This window comes from Oncorhynchus mykiss, chromosome 1, assembly GCF_057628025.1.
Source record: "Oncorhynchus mykiss isolate SJ-2025 chromosome 1, ASM5762802v1, whole genome shotgun sequence".
In the NCBI taxonomy this organism is placed as follows: Eukaryota; Metazoa; Chordata; class Actinopteri; order Salmoniformes; family Salmonidae; genus Oncorhynchus; species Oncorhynchus mykiss.
In genome coordinates, this window is record NC_143022.1 from 44,646,209 (window position 1) to 44,669,421 (window position 23,213).

The window sequence follows — 23,213 nt, forward strand, 5'->3', positions numbered from 1 at the left end:
TCTCTTGTTGGTGGAGAGTATTTTGCAGGTTTAAAGCAATTCTAAACATTTTCTCATTGGGTGCAAAGAACATTTTGCAGTTTTAAAGCACATTTTCTTGCAATTCTATACATTTTGCCATTTTTAATGTGTATTCATGTGATATTTGAGTGACAAAAAAATTACAACAATATCTATTGGCTAAAAAAAGTTTTTAAAAAGTTAGCTGAGATGGGCTAGAGGATATTGTGCATTCTACTATTATAACGTTCAAGAGTTCCTTTAAAAAATATTTGTTTTTCTTTTTTGGGGGGAGGGGGGACCCTGAGCCCCCCCCTGCCGACCACTCACCACTGGTCTACAACATCCATAGAGTACGACCCTACCTCACACAGTAAGCGGCACTCAACCTGGTGTTCAACCTTCCCAAGTTCCCCATTGTCACCCCGCTCTTCTGCACACTCCACTGGCTTCCAGTCGAAGCTCACATCCACTACAAGACCATGGTACTTGCCTAATGAGCAGCAAGAGGAACGCCTTCAAACTCTACACCCAACCACCTCTGGTCTCTTGGCCCTCCCACCCCTACGGGAGAGCAGCTCCCACTACGCTCAGTCCAAGCTCTTCTCTGTCCAGCTTCCCCCTGAAGCTGGGACAGCAGAGCCCCTGCCCATCTTTCAGAAAACATCTGAAACCCTCCTTCTTCAAAGAGTATCATAAAAAATAATCCCACAGCACCCCCCCTATATCACCTTCTCCCCCAACCCCCTTTCGTGAATTAACACTCGCACTTGACCCCCCCCCCCCCCCCCACTAGCTCTGACTTTGATGATAGCTACTTTATTGAGGAAAGATTGACTTACTATGAGTGTGATAAATGGTTGTCCCACCTAGCTATCTTAAGATGAACAAACTAAATGGATAAGAGAGTCTGCTAAATTACTAAAAAGTAAATGTATCCACAAACTCCAACACCCAACATTACCGTACTAGCGTGGATTCCATAAGCAGCTTCAGAGTGCCGGACACCATAAAGCTCGCTATAAACGCAGGTGAGGAATCCATAGAGAGAGAACCCTGGCCCGTTCTAAATGGCACCCAAAGGTAGTGCACTATGTAGGGAATAGATTGCCATTTGGAGCGCAGTCTCAGTCCAGTGAACCAGATGCAACCATTAGTTCCAGAGAGAGAAACTTCCACCTGATAAATCACACATGCACATCAAACGCGGGAGATACGGACGATTTGTTTGTGGCTCCCAAGAGAATCTATCCTCCGGCATTATTAAGGTTTGATAAGGGCTGAAATTAGATATGGCTGGAGGAGGAAGGGCGAGCAAGCATAGGAATTAATACAGGAAGTCCTGGTAGGAGATACTTGGGACTGTCTGCTGGTAATGAAAAAGTTCAGTAAAGCAAGTCTGGAAGAGGACAGGAAATTGTAGGAAAATTTGTAGGTCTGGTGTGGGAATGGGGTGTTTAACAAGCGTTTCATGAGGAGTTTGTGACAGATCGACAGATCGGGACTGTAGATTCAGCCACTCCTTCTTGGATGCGAACAGTCGGGTGTTCCTCACAACTCACCCCAATAGAATCAGATATCACACAGAACCTGTCCAGTGATCTCTGTCTCCTCCCTGTTCCCCATTCCTCACTAAGCTTTACTGTCCCCGGTAACTACGTGGAACAGGCCAGGTGGACTCCATAGAGCAGGGTTCTCCAACTGGCAGCGGGGAGATTTGATTTGGCCCCTTAAGTTTTCTGAGCAAAAAATAAATACATTGTTATTCTTTTTAATGTTTTAATTGTTGGACATAAAGGACTGTAAAAACACCAGCAAATCAGCTCCATGTCATTTACATTTTGGAAATCTGTTCCAATGTTTTCCCACGTATTAAAGATATACAGTATGTGATAGTGTACGATTTCAAGCAAGGTTTGAAATGATTATGTCTCAGTCAAATATGAGATCTGTTTGGTCTTCTTGCGGTCAATATGCAGTCCACAAATGAATTGTAATTATGTTCCGGCCCCCTGACCACCCCCCCATCTTTTTTCTTTTACGGCTGAATCTAGTTGATGATACTTGCCATTGAGGCTCGCCCTATGTACACTGCATTTTATGCCTTCTGCCTTGCCCTTGATTCTTATTTATTTGTCAGCTGACAGGAGTGTTGATGAACAGAAATCTCTGGATTGTCTTCCCCTGACGGCTTTATTAGGCAGAGGATGGGGCAGACGGGGACTGGTGCTCCATCGCCTGCCTTTGATCATGCAGTGCCCAGGGGATTGACAGTGTAACTGATCCCGTACAGGACAGGGTTCCATGGGTGTTGTACATCTCCTTATGGGGCCAGTAGCACCTCAGCGATGGGGCAATGATAAATCCAGACCGGGGGAGAGGTTTCGGTTTTCACATATATGGGAGTCTGGAAACATGGAAGTGACTTGCGGGCGGAGATTTTTAAAGCTCCTATTTTAATGTCCACCCGTAATTCAGAGGATGGATGTGCTGGCCTCTTCCAAGCAACCCTCCATAATATTTAGCGGTGGTGCTCTGGGAGCAGCGGGGCAGCGAGGCTGTGGTGTGTGTGCGTGTGTGTGTGTGTGCGTCATGATGCCCTCTGCGCCTGTCAGTGGGGGGGGGGGGGGGGGGGCGATGAGTCAGGCGCCTCGCAGACTCACTGGCACCTGGCCACTGTCCTTTAGGTGTCCTAGTGACCATAATGTCTGCGTGCGCTCACTGAGGGCTCCGCAGGGGAACACTAAGGCCTGAAAATCGCCCTGTGCCTGAGGCTGGGGTGTCATCAATACATCCTCCAGATGTGTGTGTGTGCGTGCGTTGTTTGATGGGAAAGGACACAGCAGGTAGTGTCGGCTGTATGCTTTTCTCATTGCAGGATTCACACTTTCCCCAGGCGTGATTTCCATCATCCACTCCACTAGTCCAAGCATGAATCCTTCAAAACCTACAGCGCAATCGTGAATAAAGCCTTCATGAGAAACAACCTTCAAATACTGGAATCATAATGAATGAAATCGTAAAAGTGTGCAAAAATCACTGTTCAAATCCAGGAAAAGGGGTACGAGTGAAACTTTCCAGAGGCAGGATTATGGAAAAATTCATTCCCTATCAGAGGACTTCTTGAATGCTCGTTTCAAGGTGACCAACTGAACATGGGAACATAAATCACACTTGCTATATGCACCGAGGGAAGCAATCATAACCTGGGGGTGAAAGTGCAGTATTGTACTGTGGGGAAGACGGCTGAAGACGGTGTATTTTACTGTGGGCATCGCTCCTTCTCCCCCTTCGCCGAGCTGTGGCATTCTCTGTGCGACAGTGATGAAACGTGCAGCGGGCGCATCACGACAGGCAGTGCACACTGAATAAGGGCTGACTCAAAGTGTCAGGATCCCTCCCATCCCTCATCACTCAGAGCCCAACTTCTGAGTGCTACTCTCCACAGTCTCCATGTCAAATGCCAGCCGTCCTCCACACCTGAGTGCTTAGTTTTAATGCATATTCATTCATACACACCGGGAGCTAGCCAACACTGTAAAAAAAAAAAAAAAGAGTTTTTCACAGAAACTTAATCGATGACATCAACGAGCATGCAAATAAGTTAGCGACGGCCGACATGACGGGATTCAGATCACGACCGCAGTGAGTCAGTGACCACCTAGGCATTGTCTGGTTGGAGTGTTCATCTAGAGAATCCCGGAGACACCTATAAAAAGAGTGAAGCCATCACACGTGTGACTCAGCAGTGGCAGCCATGATGGATCCCACAGAGAGCCATGCATACCTGTCTAGACAGCCTGTGATTAGTATTAGTCACTCTTATCTATAGGAAGAGACAACAGGAGAGCAGCTGAATGAACACACAACCAAACCAGGGGGATTCCAGAACGGTCTTTCCTAAGGTCTCCAAAGGTAGCATCTGTGACAAGCATCTGTGACAAGGCTGGCGGTGAGGTACCACACAGATTAGAGATCTATAAGCACAACGATCCATAGGCTTGTGGCTGTTGTCAAAGTGTTGAACAGGCCTAATTGAGAAAGAACAGGCTGTGTTAGCCATTGATAGAGTGAGCAACCATCTAGCAGCTTGATTGAGGAAATAGGTGAGGGACTGAAAGACTGGGCTTTGGAGATGTATAGATTAGCATTGCAAATTGATATATTGAGTCCTGAGTTGATTGACAGTTTACAGCAATGCAAAGCACAATATGTTCCTGTTCAAATGTTAACATTAAATCAAATCAAATGTTATTTGTCACATGCGCCGAATACAACAGGTCGTAGACCTTACAGTGAAATGCTTACTGACAAGCCCCTAACCAACAATGCAGTCTGAAGAAAAATACCGAAAAATAAATAAATAAAAGTAATAAATACTTCATGAGCAGCAGTAAAATAACAATAGAGAGGCTATATACAGGGGGGTACCGGTACAGAGTCAACGTGTGGGGGCACTGGTTAATCGAGGTAATTGAGGTAATATGTACATGTAGGTAGAGTTATTAAAGTGACTATGCAGCAGAGTAAAAGAGGGGGGGGGGGGGGGGCAAATAGTCTGGGTAGCCATTTGATTAGAAGTCTTATGGCTTGGGGGTAGAAGCTGTTTAGAAGCCTCTTGGACCTAGACTTGGCGCTCTGGTATCGCTTGCCGTCCGGTAGCAGAGAGAACAGTCTATTTTTATTTAACCTTTATTTAACCAGGCAAGTCAGTTAAGAACAAATTCTTATTTTCAATGACGGCCTACCAGGGAACAGTGAGTTAACTGCCTGTTCAGGGGCAGAACAACAGCTTTCTACCTTGTCAGCTCGGGGGTTTGAGCTCGCAACCTTCCGGTTACTAGTCCAACACTCTAACCACTAGGCTACCCTGCCGCCCTATGACTGGGGTGGCTGGAGTCTTTGACAATTTTTAGGGCCTTCCTCTGACACTGCCTGGTATAGAGGTCCTGGATGGCCGGAAGCTTGGCCCCGGTGATGTACTGGGCCGTACGCACTACCCTCTGTAGAGGAACATTAAAGGTTTGATTTTGTGTATTGCAGGTATATTTAATTGTCCATTACGGAGAATAATTTACAGTGGTTTTTAGCATTGCTTAACATAGACTCATTTGTGTAGATTTGATATTTGTACATTGAATTTCCTATTTTCATAACAGCCACCAAAGATCTTGCAGCCTTTGCTGAATAATGACGGAGAAAGATGCTGTGTTCTTGTGTATTTTGGGTTTTAGTTCAATGCTAATTATGCATTGGATTCCTATTGTCGATGATGACCTTGTGTTGAATATAATCACATGAACAATGAACATTTGGGATTATATCTAAGAGCGAAATGGATTTTGAATGACAATAAAAATGTGCTTACGCTATGATGTTCAATTGTATAATAAGATTCGGTAGACTTTTCTTATGACGAACATTGAATATTGACAATTGACAATCACAATGAAACTTCGTTCCTGGCATAGCATGGTAAGTTTTTCAAAGTCAAAGGTCCAGAATTTCATGATTGAATTGAATGACCATTTGGGAAGCTGGTGTAGTATTCTAGCCCATATCTACAAAAGGAATGCTCTCTGACCCCAAGGAAACATTGAGGAATTCCTGATATTGATTGGAATGACACGGTCACTCTGTATAACTTAACACCAGCTCGGGGTCCACTGAATTTTTACAAGGAGATTAGTAAGGTCTTTTCTAACATCTGCACTCGATTTCAGTTACCAGTTCTCAAGTTAAAAGGTTACTTGAAGCTTCCAAGGGGGGAGCACATAACACACTATTTTTCTTAGCGTGAGGATTATTACCAAGTAATACTTGAGATGGAACGATGTGGAAACGATGTGATCTGTGTCAGATGGGGAGAAATTGGTATTCAACACTGCTGCACATAGCTGTAATGACACAACTTTAGCATATTGGTATTCTAAATAGCATAATGTCTACCATTTGGAGATGTAATACAAATAGCTACTGTAATTACAAGTATATCAAAATACAACAATAATGTCATAGTTAGGCTAATATACAAATGTAAGCAAGTGTCTCTTGAGGTTGAATGCAAAGGTAATATTCTCATATTTCCTATTAACAACGATCAAAGATGTATAGATATTTTGAGATTTGACATGACTTCATAGACGATTTATACAAAAACTCCCAGTAATAAAGAACGAATAAAGGTGAGATATAACAATTACACCCCAACAACTGATCAGTTGTAATAGGTCTATCATATCAAAATGGAACCCTTATTGTACCAGGTAAGTTGACTGAGAACACATTCTCATTTACAGCCACGACCTGGGAAATAGTTACAGGGGGGATGACTGAGCCAATAGGGAGCTGGGGATGATTAAGCGGCCATGATGGTATGAGGGACATATTGGGAAAGATATGAACATTTAAAAAAAACAACAACCTGGGGCTACGACGACATTGCGTTGATCTACAAAGCAAACTGCTATCGTTTTCTATTCACTTGATTGGTGTAAAAGCAGATAACAAAGGTTAGCGTTACCACAGAGTGGCACTTTGAAGATGCAGTCACCATAGAGGAGACTGCTGTTTACCAAGCCAGGCTGAATGCAGAGCCCATAAAGTCCCTTCAACACGTCTGATAATGAGACAGAGGTAACTATAGTGACATGTCACACCTGGACACTCCTGGGTCTATTTCCCAAAACAACACCTAGGCAAAACACTTTATTTTGTCTTTCTGCCAGACAATATCAGAGGGCAAACTAGCTTTCTTAACCACAACAAAATGGCACATGGGAAAGCATGAGGCCTATTATATGACACCCTGATGTAAGACGATCACTTATCAACACATTTAACGGCCCCATAAAAGGAAGGGTAATCATACCAGCGCGTGGTAATAATAAACATTTGCATCATCATCATGGTTTGGACTTAAAGAGCCCCAATCAATCTGCAGTCATGGCCTTTGTTCTGATACTGGACTAGTATAGCCCACTGACGCACTGCAGGGCGAGATGCAGGGTGGCTGCAGTTCAAGCCCCACTCAGAGTGGAGAGATTTACTCTCCCAAGGGCAGGTCAGTCAGTCCCCAGGACGGTTATATATGGTCTGTTTAGTCACACTATATACTATACAGCCTTACTGGGAACCCCCCCCAACTAGATGAAATGTGGAAAATACATTCTACCACAGCACTTTTATTCATGGGGAAATGGTATTGTACTTGAAATGGAATAAGTGCATTGTGTGCAGAGAAAAGACGTGCCAACAGATGCTCCATGCCTCATGATGCGCAACTTGATACATCCTGCCATTTGGCCAGTAACCCTACTGCAATGTATTTATAATGGGGCAAGCTGGGAGATTCATATTGTGATCGTAGCAGTGCTCTCTCTATCCTTCTGAGCTCTTCCAGAAGGGCGAGGGGCAGTGAGAGAGGGACGGTCAGACAGAGAGGCAGCGTGGGCCTCAGCTCCAGCCCTGCAGTAACGTTGCTGCTCTCCGTGCTGCTATATTTACCCCTCTAAGCGGCCCAGCACATCACGTTGGGATTCTGTTACCCCCCTCGCGCCCCGGCATATACACTGCTAGTTATGTGAAAGCCTGTTGGGTCGGTCACAAGCCTCGCCGGCTGCCTGCGCCTGCCTGCATTCACTCCAGCTAACGCCATCCCACCCAGCTGGCCCCTCCGGACTGAGACAGGGGGTCAGCGGGGGACGAACCAGGGAGGGGACGGAGATTAATGACAGGGCATCGAGGACAGAATGAACTCAGCCCAAACTGGGATCGATACGGAGCACAGAGAGAGAGAGCTATGGGATGGTGGATGGCTCACTTCTCCTGATTTGGGCAGGGCAGGGGTTCACGGAATGCCACTGGCAGATCAGATCTCATCATGGTTTGATTGCCCCTGACTGACTGACTGACTGACTGGCGCAAGTAATGCTGATCTATGATGGAAATCACCAGTAGATCTTCTGGCCTCACACATCACATGAGACGGTTGATTGGGAACCCTGAAATAGAGTGGCTGAGTCACTTAAAGACGCCAATCAATCTGCAGTCAGGGCCTTCATGGCCTCTCTGCCAGTCAGTCAGTACTGCAGAGTCATACGTTATTCCAATTGAACAGGGTTCTGAAGTTTGCTTATGCAAATTGCATATTTAACTTTGACAGCTTTCTTGTTCAAATGTGATCACAGAAGTGATATAGTTCAATTTGACTACATCCAAAGCCATCAACTACACCCTAGACATAAGGCAAGTGCTGCTGCAAACCACCCAATCCAATATGACGTCTTCACTGACTCTGCCACCGAGACTACACTACTACCCTCTAGTGGTACAGTCGGGAGTATCATTCATACTGCATACAGTACAAATGAGTGATCATTTTGTCCTCAGAACATTGATTTTGAGTCATGGAGGTAGGTCCAGTGGCTCTTAGTAGGATATGATTGAATGGCCCAGAGGAGCGCTTTGCTTCAGCAGACAGCATCTCTGATGTTCTGTCTCAGCCTCCCAGATATCCAATTATCCACTGGCCCTGGATCTGATCTGAAAAAGTGTGATCTATACCGGCTGAGTGATAACATCCGCAGTACATTCAGATTGTTTTCTTCAATGCACTTTGTTTTGCAATGATTGAACAGCTCGATTTAACAGCAGTCTCATCTCTCAAACAAACACTGTAGTATTGTTGACAGTGTAATAAAAACATTTCAATGGAATTGAATTGAAATACAGCCACACATAGGACTTATGTGGCTCAGTTACTAGAGCGTGGCGCTTGTAACGACCGTTTTGTGGGTTTGTTCCCCAGGGCCACCCATATGGAAAATGCATGCACACATGACTGTAATTCGCGTTGGATGAAAGTGTCTGATAAAAAAGCATGTATTATTGTTATTATGTTATAAGTAACAGGTGAAACCATGGCAACACACAAAAAAGCAACGGATGGGTTTCCCTAGAGGAGGAGACATAAACTCCTATGTAGTTCTACGTCACTTTCACCAGATGGCGCTCATTGCGAGGAAACACAATCAGAGATTGCGCTTCCTTTGACTTCTCCAACCGTATCCAACATGTTCACTACCACAAGAGTCACAGACTGGTCGATTGCATATTCGATAATGAAAATAGATATGTTGCAGCCATCTACTCTGGGGTAGAAACGGTCCATGTAGTGGGGGGGGTCGTTTACCTCGGAGTAGTGGTTCAGAAACATCACCAGTAATGTTCCAGCACACAATCTGAACCTTGCCTCAGCCCATCAAAACAAATACCTCCTTGTTAAATAACCTTCTTTAGATAGTCCCCTAAGCTCTTCTACAGACCACACCACATTGCTCTGATGCTCCACACACTCTCCATCCACTCATCTACAATAAAAACCATCCCAATCTAGGTGGGTCCTGTTACCTACCAGCCAAGTGTAATATGCGCCATTCATCATCATCATCATGGCCTTTGATCCTGAGCTGGAGAGCACTTTGTTCAGTGTCATGTATGTGTTCGGGGTTACATCCACTGCTTTTTTGGACATAGAGTGGACTCACTCTGTTTGTAATAATATACTGTTTAACATGATTTTTGAATGACTACCTCATCTCTGTACCACACACATATAATTATCTGTATGCCTGTAAAAGAAAAGCTAATTGTTTGCCCACTAAAATAACATCAAATTGATCAGAAATACAGTGTAGACATTGTTATGGTTGTAAATTACTATTTTTAATGGAATATCTACATAGGCATATGGAGGCCCATTATCAGCAACCATCACTCCTGTGTTCCAATGGCACATTGTGTTAGCTAATCCAAGTTTATAATTTTAAAAGGCTAATAATTGATCACTAAAAAAACCTTTTGCAATTATGTTAGCACAGCTGAAAACTATTGTTCTGATTAAAGAAGAAATAATTGGGATGGCAGGTAGCCTAGTGGTTAGCGCGTTGGACTAGTAACCGCACTGAACAAGGCAGTTAACCCACTGTTCCTAGGCTGTCATTGAAAATAGGAATTTGTTCTTAACTGACTAGCTATATACAACTGGCCTTCTTTAGACTAGTTGAGTATCTAGAGCATCAGCATTGTGGGTCTGATTACAGGCTCAAAATGTCCAGAAACAAAGAAATTTCTTCTGAAACTCGTCAGTCTATTCTTGTTCTGAGAAATTAAGGCTATTCCATGTGAGAAATTGCCAAGAAACTGAAGATCTTGTACAACGCTGTGTACTACTCCCTTCGCAGAACAGCGGAAACTGGCCCTAACCAGAATAGAAAGAGGAGTGGGAGGCCCCGATGCACAACTGAGCAAGAGGACAAGTACATTAGATTGTCTAGTTTGAGAAACAGACGCCTCACAAGTCCACAACTGGCAGCTTCATTAGCTTCAAAACACCAGTCTCAATGGATCTTCTAGGCAGAGTTCCTCTGTCCAGTGTCTGTGCTCTTTTGCCCATCTTAATCTTTTATTTTTATTGGCCAGTCTGAGATATGGCTTTTTTCTTTGCAACTTTGCCTAGAAGGCCAGCATCCCACATTTTGTTACGTTAAATGTATTTCAATGTTTCTTTCCTCATCAATCAACACACAATACCCCATAATGACAAAGCAAAAACATATTTTTTAAACATTTTTGAAAATGTATAAATAACAACAAATCTGAAATATCACATTTATATAAGTATTCAGACCCTTTACTCAGTACTGTTCAAGCACCTTTGGCAGCAATTACAGCCTCAAGTCTTCTTGGGTATGACGCTACAAGCTTGGCACACCTGTATTTGGGGGCGTTCCTCCCATTCGCTCAAGCTCTGTCAGGTTGGATGGAGAGCGTCGCTGCACAGCTATTTTCAGGTCTCTCCAGAGATGTTCGATTGGGTTCAAGTCTAGGTTCTGGCAGGGCCATTCAAGAACATTCAGGTACTTGTCCCGAAGCCACTCCTGTTTTGTCTTTGCTGTGTACTTAGGGTCATTGTACTGTTGGAAGGTGAACCTTCGCCCCAGTCTGAGGTCCTGAACGCTCTGGAGCAAGTTTTCATCAAGGTTATATCTGTTCTTTGCTCCGTTCATCTTTCCCTCAATCCTGACTAGTCTCCCAGTCCCTGCAGCTGAAAAACATCCCCACAGCATGATGCTGCCACCACCAGGTTTCCTCCAGATGTGAGGCCAAACAGTTCAATTTTGGTTTCATCAAACCAGATAATCTTGTTTCTCATGGTCTGAGAGTCCTTAAGGTGCCTTTTGGCAAACACCAAGTGGGCTGTCATGTGCCTTTTACTGAGGAGTGGCTTCCGTCTGGCCACTCTACCATAAAGGCCTTATTGCTGGAGTGCTGCAGAGATGGTTGTCCTTCCGTAAGATTTTCCACAGAGGGACTCTGGAGCTCTGTCAGAGTGACCATCGGGTTCTTGGTCACTTCTCTGACCAATGCCCTCCTCCCACGATTGCTCAGTTTGGCCAAGCGGCCAGCTCTAGGAAGAGTCTTGGTGGTTCCAAAATTCTTCCATTTAAGAATTATGGAGGCCATTGTGTTCTTTGGGACCTTCAATACTGCAGACATTTTTTTATACCCTTCCCCAGATCTGTGCCTCGACACGATTCTGTCTCAGAGCTCTACGGACAATTCCTTCGACCTCATGGCTTGGTTTTTGCTCTGACATGCACTGTCAACTGTGGGACCTTATATAGACAGGTGTGTGCCTTTCCAAATCATGTCCAATCAATTGAATTTACCACAGGTAAACTCAATCAAGTTGTAGAAACATCTCAAGGATGATCAATGGAAACAGGATGCACCTGAGCTCAATTTCCAGTCTCATAGCAAAGAGTCTGAATACTTGTATAAATAAGGTATGTCTGTTTTAAATGTTTTAAACATTTGCAAAAATGTCTAAAAACCTGAATAAGGCTGTAACATAACAAAATGTGGAAAAGGGGAAGGGGAAGGGGTCTGAATACTTTCCGAATGCACTGTAATTAAGATCTAAATGGCAAAACTGATCCTTGATCAGCACCCCTGCTGTGCGATTTCTGGATGGTTACTAGTGTAGACTGTGTAACTGTGGACCCTTGTCTCAGCAGGCCTGATGGGAGATAAGAGTGAACTGTTAGTAGCCCATGTCAGCCCCACCACCAGCAGCAGGCTTGGCACAATCAAGCTGTGTGAATATGCCTTCAGCCAAGCCGGCAACGACACCACACAAGACAACTCCCTCATATTTACAGGGCTAATGGGAAAATGTACACAGCCAAGGTGATAATGAGAGATAGAGTGGAGAGAGGGGATACAGAGACGGGAGAGAGGGGAGTAGCGGTTAGGGCAGAGGCCTCGTTATGAGTCTCTATTGCTAACTCCTCACTGCCCGCTAACCCGACTCACTCATCCCTGACTGACTCGCATGCCTCTATTGCTATTCCACTGCTCACAGGAGACCAAACACAATCCAGACTTTAAACAAACACAACAACCAGGGCAAAGAGAATTAGGGCCAAGGGTCTGACGATTCACATGGAGTGAGAATAAGAGAATGGAGCGGTAACGAGAATGAGTTGGTGTGGGGTGCACAGTGGGCTCCAGTGAGGCAACAGTGTGAAAATAATAACACACAGTTTGAAATCAGATATTCGTTTAAAAATAGCATGTGTGATTAAAATATGTTGAACTGAACATAACAGAGTATGTGTGACTGCATATAACACAGACTATAACATAGACCCTTAGGGAGTCATTTGTACCCTGTAAATTTATTAAATGAAAGAAGAAGTCCCACTAATCTTCACTCACTCAAAAGACACTCTAAAGGTTTGTCCTTCTCTTCAAGTGCAAACAGACGAGCACCGCAGAGGAGAGGCAACACAATCAGCCCTCTTGATAAAACCAAAATTAGTAAGGAAAAGTAGCAGAGATGAATACCTGCTCAACTGTGTCCCTTCTATTTGCCGATCTGGCCTGTCATGCATGAAGATACTAAATTAAAGCTCATATCAGATTTCCCCTATCGTGAGCTTTTGGCAGTGTGCCAGTGATGGGATGGAATATAAACGTGTAGTGACTGGCCTAGTTTTGAAGTTCCATTGTCCTCCAACTAGCGATGCAGGGGTCTAATAAAAGAAAAGCCCAAAGAAGGTGTATTCATCTTCTTCACATTGCAGTTCTAAATTAGGGGCAACAAAATGTCACATTTCAATTTCAACCTCAATTTCACATCTTTCAGTCAAATACACAGTGGTGTGTAGATGGATAAAACTATTTATAATGGCCAATAACATAACCACTTCTTATTTTTACTAAAGAGTGCTGGATCCTCGTCAAAAGAATGTGTAAACAATAAATAACACAACACCCAGCAAACAACACATTTCAAAGTTTTGACATAAAATTCTCTTTAGGCTTTGTATCTCCTGTTGCAACCACTAATAATAATGAACCTACTGGATTAAGTTCACCAGCCAATAACAGGATAACTACAGAGACTGAGGGGCATACCACCAATTACATTGGTATTTTGAGGACGGTCTAGTACAAGATCGGCTTAAGAAGTATGAGCAATTTGCTCAAACGTCAGAGGGTCGACAATAGTTCAACTCTTGCACAGGCAGAACCCAAACTGACGTTTTGTGATGCACAAAGTGAAAAACATGTTTTTAGAATTCTTTGCACGTTTATTGAAAATGAAATTGGTACACCAATTTGTAATTAATAACTTCACTATGCTCAAAGGGATATTCATTGTCCGATTTTTATTTATTTATACCCATCTACCAATAGTTGCCCTTCTTTGCGAGGCATTGGAAAAACTCCCTGGTCTTTGTCGTTTAATCTGTATTTGAAATTCACTGCTTGACTGAGGGACCTGACAAATAATTGTATATGTGGGGTACAGAGATGAGGTGGTCATTCAAAAATCATGTTAAACACTATTATTGCACACAGAGTGAGTACATGCAACTTATTATGTGACTTGTTAAGCAAATGTTTACTCCTGAACTTATTGAGGCTTGACATAACAACGGGGTTGAATAGTTATTGACTCAAGACATTTCAGATTTGTATTTTTAATGAATTTGTTTAAAAAAAAACTAAAAGCATAATTCCACTTTGACATTATGGGGTATTGTGTGTAGGCCAGTGGCACAAAATCTCCATTTAATCTATTTTAAATTCAAGCTGTAACAACAAAATTTGGAAAAAGCAAGGGGTGTGAATACTTTCTGAAGGTACTGTAACTTCAAGGGCACATTCTAAATGTATTTCTAATGCATGCTTTACAAATGGGAGGTCAATACAGTATTTGGCAGTATAATACCAATATAATATAATACCAATACCAGTATAATACCAATAGGGATGTCTGCTTGAATACACAGTATGCACATTGATTAGACACAGTAAGTTTAACATAGTAAGAACACAAGAACTTCCTGTCTTCTAATTTCATGTCAAAAACCCATTTGAGCATTACATTTTGGTCAACATAATTCCTGAACCTGTTGACCCTCACACTGTGCTCTGTTCTGTTCTATCCCAGCCACCACATCACACAGAAAGGCCTTGTGTTGCAGCACATGCTGTGAAGAAAGGTCTTGATGTTATAACACAAAACACATAACTGAGCCTGTGAAATAGGACACCCTACTCAGTTTGACTTTAATGTGCACTGTGCCCATGCTGATGCAGACACACAACTACGTCTTCCTACACCCTCCCTTCACCTGCGCTCTTATTCTCGCTAGCTCTCTCAGCATTTACAACAGAATATGTATCACAGAATGTGTAGCTGCTGTAACATGTGCAGTGCAAAGGGTTGTTTCAGGACAGAGACGGCATTGGGCATACAAAGACTTGAGAGACAAGAAGGTGTCTAGAGTGACAATAACAATTCAACAACGGGATGTGCTGTGTGAAAATAACCGTTAGACTAAGATCATAACCTTGAAAATGAAACACACCGAGAATCTCACTGTCAATGCCCACAACACTATATGCTTCCTCCACGCTAGCTAGTATTGACATTATAATTAAATCACAACAGATTAGCTAGTTTCCATGAAACCGATGCCTTAATTAGCTGCCGAGCGCAGTGTCCTTAGCTAGCTATGTTTTGCTAGCTAGCAAATATGCTAATGTTAGCTAACTAAACATTTGGCTATGGGCTGGCACTGGCAGTATGGGATTATGGAGATTGAATTAAATTTTTTCTTCGTCATCTTGCTATGTAGTTATCTACCTGTGGTCATCTGGCTAGTATCAACAAGGGCGTTCTACAAAATAGCAACATTAGCACAGCTAGTTTGGAAGGTAGACCATAAGCAATACGCACGGATATGCATTGCCAAACAACACTACTGCCCCCTTCTGGTTTGGAGTATTTTAACAAGGCGTTTAATGTGTGAACACAAAAGAGATTGACTGCCGACACTGCGTTCAGAGGTGCTAAGTACTGTCGGCAGGCAAAAGTTTATCAATCCTGTGTCTGAGCATTTAGAAAGTGTTTTTCCAACAAAAGTCCGACTTCAGGCTATACCCAACATACAAAACATCACATGCATATTACGCACCCACACACATACCACAGAAACACCCAAAGATATGAACAAGTCACAGTTGGTTACCTCTTGACAGCAATTGCTGACACCGCAACCATAGTGTTACCTGCATCTATGACAGCGATATGCTATAGTAGCTACAGTGAATTTCACGTGCTTGTTAAATCAAATAATTTTAATACGGGCTCAAGTAGCAGAGCAGAATAGAATTGAAAGATGTTAGATAAGTCCATTAAATGTCTTCCTCAAACACCTCAAGAGTGGAAGGAGTGGAGGTGGGCAGAGCAGGATAAATTAAAAAAGTTTGAAAAAAGGGGCTCAGTCAAAAGGCAGCAAGCACAGCTCTACCTCCTTGTGGGGATTTATGGTGACAACTCTAGGCTTTTATTTGCTTTTCCCTCCCCAATTTCCCCCCAGGTAATAGATATTTCCCTGGGTGACCCCCTTTTCACTGGGCTAACGCAAGTAGCAGATGTTGCTACGCTACTGAGTTCCCAATAGGGAACACTGCAGCATGGAAACTACCTGCCAGAGGTCACTACTATACTGGGCACTGGGCAGTACACACACACTCTCAGGCCAGCCAGCCTGACCGGCATACCAAGCGTGGGTTCACAGCTCAGTTAATGAAAACACTGTGCTTCTCTGGGCCAAAGTTTGTGTGAGCTGGAGGGACTTATTGTTGGTAATTGCTGACGGGACACTTCGCTCTTGGTCAGCAAGATGCAGATGTAATTATTCTTCTGCTCTGCACCCTGGTTTCGCAGTTTGTCCTAGCACCTGGTGTACCTAGTTTTAATTGGAGCTCCTGAACCTCAAGTTCTCTCTTATTAATGTCAAAGAGGCTAATTCTGGTTTAGATCTGACATGAATTAAAACTGGAGAGGAAGCCTTGATGCTTGAGACTTCAAAGATTCCCAAATGTAACTTATTACATGTAACCTTTATGAACGTCCTCTTATGGGGGCTTCCTAGTGTGCTTCCATGTGTGTCTACTGTCCTCTGGGGGCAGTATTAATTACTACACTACTGAGACAGGACCAGGGCTTCCTAGTGTGCTTCCATGTGTGTCTACTGTCCCCTGGGGGCAGTATTAATTACTACACTACAGAGACAGGGCCGGGGCTTCCTAGTGTGCTTCCATGTGTGTCTACTGTTCTCTTGGGGCAGTATTAATTACTACACTACTGAGACAGGACCGGGGCTTCCTAGTGTGCTTCCATGTGTGCCTACTGTCCTTTGGGGGCAGTATTAATTACTACACTACTGAGACAGGGCCGGCTTCTTAGTGTGCTTCCATGTGTGCCTACTGTCCTCTGGGGGCAGTATTAATTACTACACTACTGAGACAGGACCGGGGCTTCCTAGTGTGCTTCCATGTGTGTCTACTGTTCTCTGGGGGCAGTATTAATTACTACACTACTGAGATAGGGCCGGGGCTTCCTAGTGTGCTTCCATGTGTGTCTACTGTCCTCTGGGGGCAGTATTAATTACTACACCACTGAGACAGGGCCGGGGCTTCCTAGTGTGCTTCCATGTGTGTCTACTGTCCTCTGGGGGCAGTATTAATTACTACACCACTGAGACAGGGCCGGGGCTTCCTAGTGTGCTTCCATGTGTGCCTACTGTCCTCTGGGGGCAGTATTAATTACTACACCACTGAGACAGGGCCGGGGCTTCCTAGTGTGCTTCCATGTGTGCCTACTGTCCTCTGGGGGCAGTATTAATTACTACACTACTGAGACAGGGCCGGGGCTTCCTAGTGTGCTTCCATGTGTGCCTACTGTCCTCTGGGGGCAGTATTAATTACTACAATACTGAGACAGGGCCGGGGCTTCCATATGTGCCTACTGTCCTCTGGGGGCAGTATTAATTACTACACCACTGAGACAGGGCCGGGGCTGGAACAGAACAGAACACTTTCCTGGTGCACACAGTTGCCTGGGGTTTAGGCCTTGGTCTTGTGATGCTGGGCAAATTGGGAAAACTCACAGACGACTATAGGAGTAGGGGGGGTCTTTCCTGTTGCCACTGATCCCAGGGCCTTGGAGACTGCCAGAAAAGAAGCAGGCCCTGTTCCAGCAGCAAGCCACCCTCTCTGGGTAGCCTCTAATTTAGCCCCAGGAGTGTACTTCCTGGTAGGCCCATTAAGAGCCTTTGTGTGTAGACTACCCAAAATACCCAAAAGGGTTTTCCCTCCTAATAGAGAGGGTATAAAATGTCCTAAAGCAGTAGGGGAATCAAATCAGGAAGGTATTTTCCACCACATAACGACATAATGAATCATGAAACACAGGAGGATCCCTAAACCTAACCAGATTAAAAAACAATACATCTGATCCCATTGGCCACAGACGTCAGTTCAACATGAAGTTGTTTAGATAACGTGAACTTAACGTGAAATCAACCCAAAAATTCACCATGTCATTGGATTTAGGGGGAGGGGGGGGGGGGGTTGAAATGATGTGAAAACAACGTTGATTAAACCTGTTTTCACCAAGTGGGATTTCATGGTTTCCGTATTTGGGGAAGCCCAGTGGTAATTTGAAAACAAAGTCATGAAACTATGTTTGGTAGATAATTTGATTCATGTCTTCATTCTTTTTCAAAGAAAGGGGGGTGTTGTACAACTGAAATGTGTCTTCTGCATTTAACCCAACCCCTCAATCAGAGAGGTGCTGCCATAATCGACATCCAGGAACTGCATTGCTCAGGGGCAGAAAGACAGATTTTTATCTTGTCAGCGTAGGGATTCTATCCAGCAACCTTTCGGTTACTAGTCCAACGCTCTAACCACAAGGTTATCTGCCGCCATGGCCTAGATACTGAAATCCTTTGAAAAACTTATACAACTAACAAATTCTTCACAATTATTCAAGTTTGATGGGGTACACAATAACAAATGCTTCACAATTATGAGGGTACACATAAATAGGCTATCACAAGACTGGAAGAAAGAAAGTAATTTACACTTGTGGGAATTGGCCTATATGGACAGGGCTTGTTACGTTCCCCAGTTTCTGTGTTGTTGTGGATTTGTATGTGTGTGTATTTTAGGAAATGGCTTCCTGGAATCCTAAAGTAGCTGATTGGTCTGCCCCCTCGCTGATTGGCTCTCTGACCCCTCCCTCTCGTCAGGGGAAACAGCTGTCTCTTCAATTACCAACTTATACTGCAGCTTGATAAAAGCCAGTGTTCCTTTGTCAGAAAGGACCTTTTTTTTATGTTATGTGTTGATTTTTGTGGCGGTCAGTAAAGGTTTTGTGGATATTATTTTGTAGCTGCTCCTTCTGAGGTATGTGTTTGCTAATAGGACTTGTTTTTGGTTATTGAAATTGTTAATTAAGTATTAGTTATTATTCTGTTTCATTTGTTCTCAGGGGGGAAGGGGAATGCACCTTGGGAGTGTTTAGGCAAGAGGTCTGCGGGCATACTAAAGTGTAGTATGTAATCTGTCTATGTACACTAGGGAAGACCTGGGCGGACCACCCCCTGTATTTTGGTTAGTGCGCCAGGTGGTGCTTAAGGTTAGATAAGAAGTGGTAATGTAGGAGAGGGGACTCCTTAAATTTTACTTTCTTTGCTTTGGTTTCATCCAGACCCTTTTGCCAATTAACATTCCCTGTGAACGGCATTTTTCTCTGCCTCTGTCCTTCCCTACACCTACGATCACATACTTTTTCACTCCACAGGGAGTTGAGATGTAGCAGGGTGTTGTGCCCCCCCCCCCCCCCCCCCCCCAAGAGATGTACGTAACCGGGCTAAATTGAAATGTTTCTTACAGAAAAAAATAAAGGCATAGCAATTGAAAGGGAACAGTTTGGAGATTATGGGAAAATGATCAGACCAAAGGTGAGGGCACAGCAGTTCACCTGACACACAACTGAATCCAAACTTTACATTTGCTTTTATGTGCATTTTACATTCTGTACTTTTTGCTACATTTATTGATGACGGCAATTGTAAATACTCCAGATGCATTCAGTAACATACAAAAATGACAACCCCTGCAAATCGTACACAGTTCCTAAGTCATTTCAATGCATCAGTCTTCAACTAAGTTCTTATTTTTTATCTCCTAGCTGTGCCATTGAGGAACAAGCACACTTGTAGTTAGTTTGGTTGGATCACAACCCTGCATCCCCGCCATCACACAATTACTGTTTACACAATCCAAAAACAGTCCATGATAAATCGCAATCTGGTTCAGGTTTGCATCAGAAACAGGTAATTTTGGTGTGTGTAGAAAGTAGCAACAGCCATTATATATTTTAAAACGATTCAAATAAACGCAACAGTTGGACAATGGTTGAATATACTCCAAACAGTTTAAATCCATCAGATATTGACTGACAAATAATGAATGTTCAGGGATTGGTGTGAATTCTGGTATTAAATATATTGTGAAATGTATTTTTCTTAATGCACTTATATACACTGCTCAAAAAAATAAAGGGAACACTAAAATAACACATCCTAGATCTGAATGAAATATTCTTATTAAATACTCCTCTTTACGTAGTTGAATGTGCTGACAACAAAATCACACAATTATCAATGGAAATCAAATTTATCAACCCATGGAGGTCTGGATTTGGAGTCACACTCAAAATTAGTGGAAAACCACACTACAGGCTGACCCAACTTTGTAATGTCTTTAAAACAAGTCAAAATGAGGCTCAGTGTGTGTGGCCTCCACGTGCCTGTATGACCTCGCTACAACGCCTTGGCATGCTCCTGATGAGGTGGCGGATGGTCTCCTGAGGGATCTCCTCCCAGCCCTGGACTAAAGCATCCACCAACTCCTGGACAGTCTGTGGTGCAACATGGTGTTGGTGGATGGAGCGAGACATGATGTCCCAGATGTGCTCAATTGGATTCAGGTCTGGGGAACGGGCGGGCCAGTCCATAGCATCAATGCCTTCCTCTTGCAGGAACTGCTGACACACTCCAGCCACATGAGGTCTAGCATTGTCTTGCATTAGGAGGAACCCAGGGCCAACCGCACCAGCATATGGTCTCACAAGGGGTCTGAGGATCTCATCTGGGTACCTAATGGCAGTCAGGCTACCTCTGGCGAGCACATGGAGGGCTGTGTGGCCGCCCCAAAGAAATGCCACCCCACACCATGACTGACCCACCACCAAATCGGTCATGCTGGAGGATGTTGCAAGCAGCAGAACATTCTCCATGGCGTCTCCAGACTCTGTCACGTCTGTCACATGTGCTCAGTGTGAACCTGCTTTCATCTGTGAAGAGCACAGGGCGCCAGTGGCGAATTTGCCAATCTTGGTGTTCTCTGGCAAATACCAAATGTCCTGCACTGTGTTGGGCTGTAAGCACAACCCCCATCTGTGGACGTCGGGCCCTCATACCACCCTCATGGAGTCTGTTTCTGACTGTTTGAGCAGACACATGCACATTTGTGGCCTGCTGGAGGTCATTTTGCAGGGCTCTGGCAGTGCTGCTCCTCCTTGCACAAAGGCGGAGGTAGCCGTCCTGCTGCTGGGTTGTTGCCCTCCTACGGCCTCCTTCACGTCTCCTGATGTACTGGCCTGTCTCCTGGTAGCGTCTCCATGCTCTGGACACCGCTGACAGACACAGCAAACCTTCTTGCCACAGCTCGCATTGATGTGCCATCCTGGATAAGCTGCACTACCTGAGCCACTTGTGTGGGTTGTAGACTCCGTCTCATGCTACCACTAGAGTGAAAGCACCGCCAGCATTCAAAAGTGACCAAAACATCAGCCAGGAAGCATAGGAACTGAGAAGTGGTCTGTGGTCACCACCTGCAGAACCACTCCTTTATTGGGGGTGTCTTGATAATTGCCTATAATTTCCACCTGTTGTCTATTCCATTTGCACAACAGCATGTGAAATTTATTGTCATTCAGTGTTGCTTTCTAAGTGGACAGTTTGATTTCACAGAAGTGTGATTGACTTGGAGTTACATTGTGTTGTTTAAGTGTTCCCTTTATTTTTTTGAGCAGTGTACATTTTCCTAATGGAATCAGGAATGTGTTTAAGCTAAAATAAAGAAAAGCGGTTTAATTTGAAGAAATACTGTAGAAGGGGTATATTTGACTGAATTAACATGACTGGGTAAAACAAGGCTGCAACCATCAATAACTTGCGGTCTCAGCCTGCCTGCACTCACCTGCTCTGTCTCAGCCTGCCTGCACTCACCTGCTCTGTCTCAGCCTGCCTGCACTCACCTGCTCTGTCTCAGCCTGCCTGCACTCACCTGCTCTGTCTCAGCCTGCCTGCACTCACCTGCTCTGTCTCAGCCTGCCTGCACTCACCTGCTCTGTCTCAGCCTGCCTGCACTCACCTGCTCTGTCTCAGCCTGCCTGCACTCACCTGCTCTCTCAGCCTGCCTGCACTCACCTGCTCTGTCTCAGCCTGCCTGCACTCACCTGCTCTGTCTCAGCCTGCCTGCACTCACCTGCTCTGTCTCAGCCTGCCTGCACTCACCTGCTCTGTCTCAGCCTGCCTGCACTCACCTGCTCTGTCTCAGCCTGCCTGCACTCACCTGCTCTGTCTCAGCCTGCCTGCACTCACCTGCTCTGTCTCAGCCTGCCTGCACTCACCTGCTCTGTCTCAGCCTGCCTGCACTCACCTGCTCTGTCTCAGCCTGCCTGCACTCACCTGCTCTGTCTCAGCCTGCCTGCACTCACCTGCTCTGTCTCAGCCTGCCTGCACTCACCTGCTCTGTCTCAGCCTGCCTGCACTCACCTGCTCTGTCTCAGCCTGCCTGCACTCACCTGCTCTGTCTCAGCCTACCTGCACTCACCTGCTCTGTCTCAGTCTGAGTAATTACTGTTGTATAATTCAACAAGTGTGTCAATAGCAGGATACCCTCGGATTAAAAATCAACATGCTTGGCTCTCGATTACACCTCTCTACACATACTTTATATTGTTTGCAATATCAAATAAAATGTATTTATGACATTTTTACATCAGATATCACAAAGTGCTATACAGAAACCCAGCCTAAAACCCCCAAACAGCAAGCAATGCAGATGTAGAAGCACGGTGGCTAGGACAAACGCTCTAGAAAGGCAGGAACCTAGGAAGAAAGCTATAGAGGAACCAGACTCTGGTTCTGGCTGTGCTGGGTAGAGATTGTAAGAGTACAAGGCCAGACATATCACTATAATCCAAGTGTTCATTTTCCAAAGTTGTTTTCATTTCAGGTCATCTAATTCGTAAATATTTCAACTGTATTAAATGATTACTTCACAAAAAATTGCAACCCATCAAAATAAATACATTTTCTTATCTTGTGAGAAGTGTCGATGATGTGTTAAATGTGTTCTTATAGAGTTAAGTGTTCTTTATAGATTCAACAGAAAGACGATGTATTCCACTGAGCCCATTTCAGCCATTACCGGTGTGTGTTTGACAGGTCCTTACAAACATTTCTGTGGTCGTAACGTTAATGGGAGAAAACAGGCACAAGCAAGAGCATGAAAGAGTTGCAGGAGTAAAATGAAAGCAATCTGGCGTGATTTAAGTGACCAGTGGATTTTTGGGCCCTTCAAACAGGAAATAGATGGCTGAAAATGACAGATCCTCAGGTGGGCAGGGCACCTGTGTTGCTATAGAAAGGAGCCATAACTGCATTCAGGTGTGTGTGCCGCAGCGAATGTTCTTCACAATAGAC

The 23,213-nt window shown here is 44.3% G+C and overlaps 1 protein-coding gene across 3 annotated transcripts in view; it reads right to left on the reverse strand.

Moving 5' to 3' along the window:
• The window catches only part of tspan9a (tetraspanin 9a), a 279,052-nt gene that overhangs the window by 221,642 nt on the left and 34,197 nt on the right, over window positions 1-23,213 (reverse strand). The gene's annotated exons all lie outside the window — the stretch shown is intronic.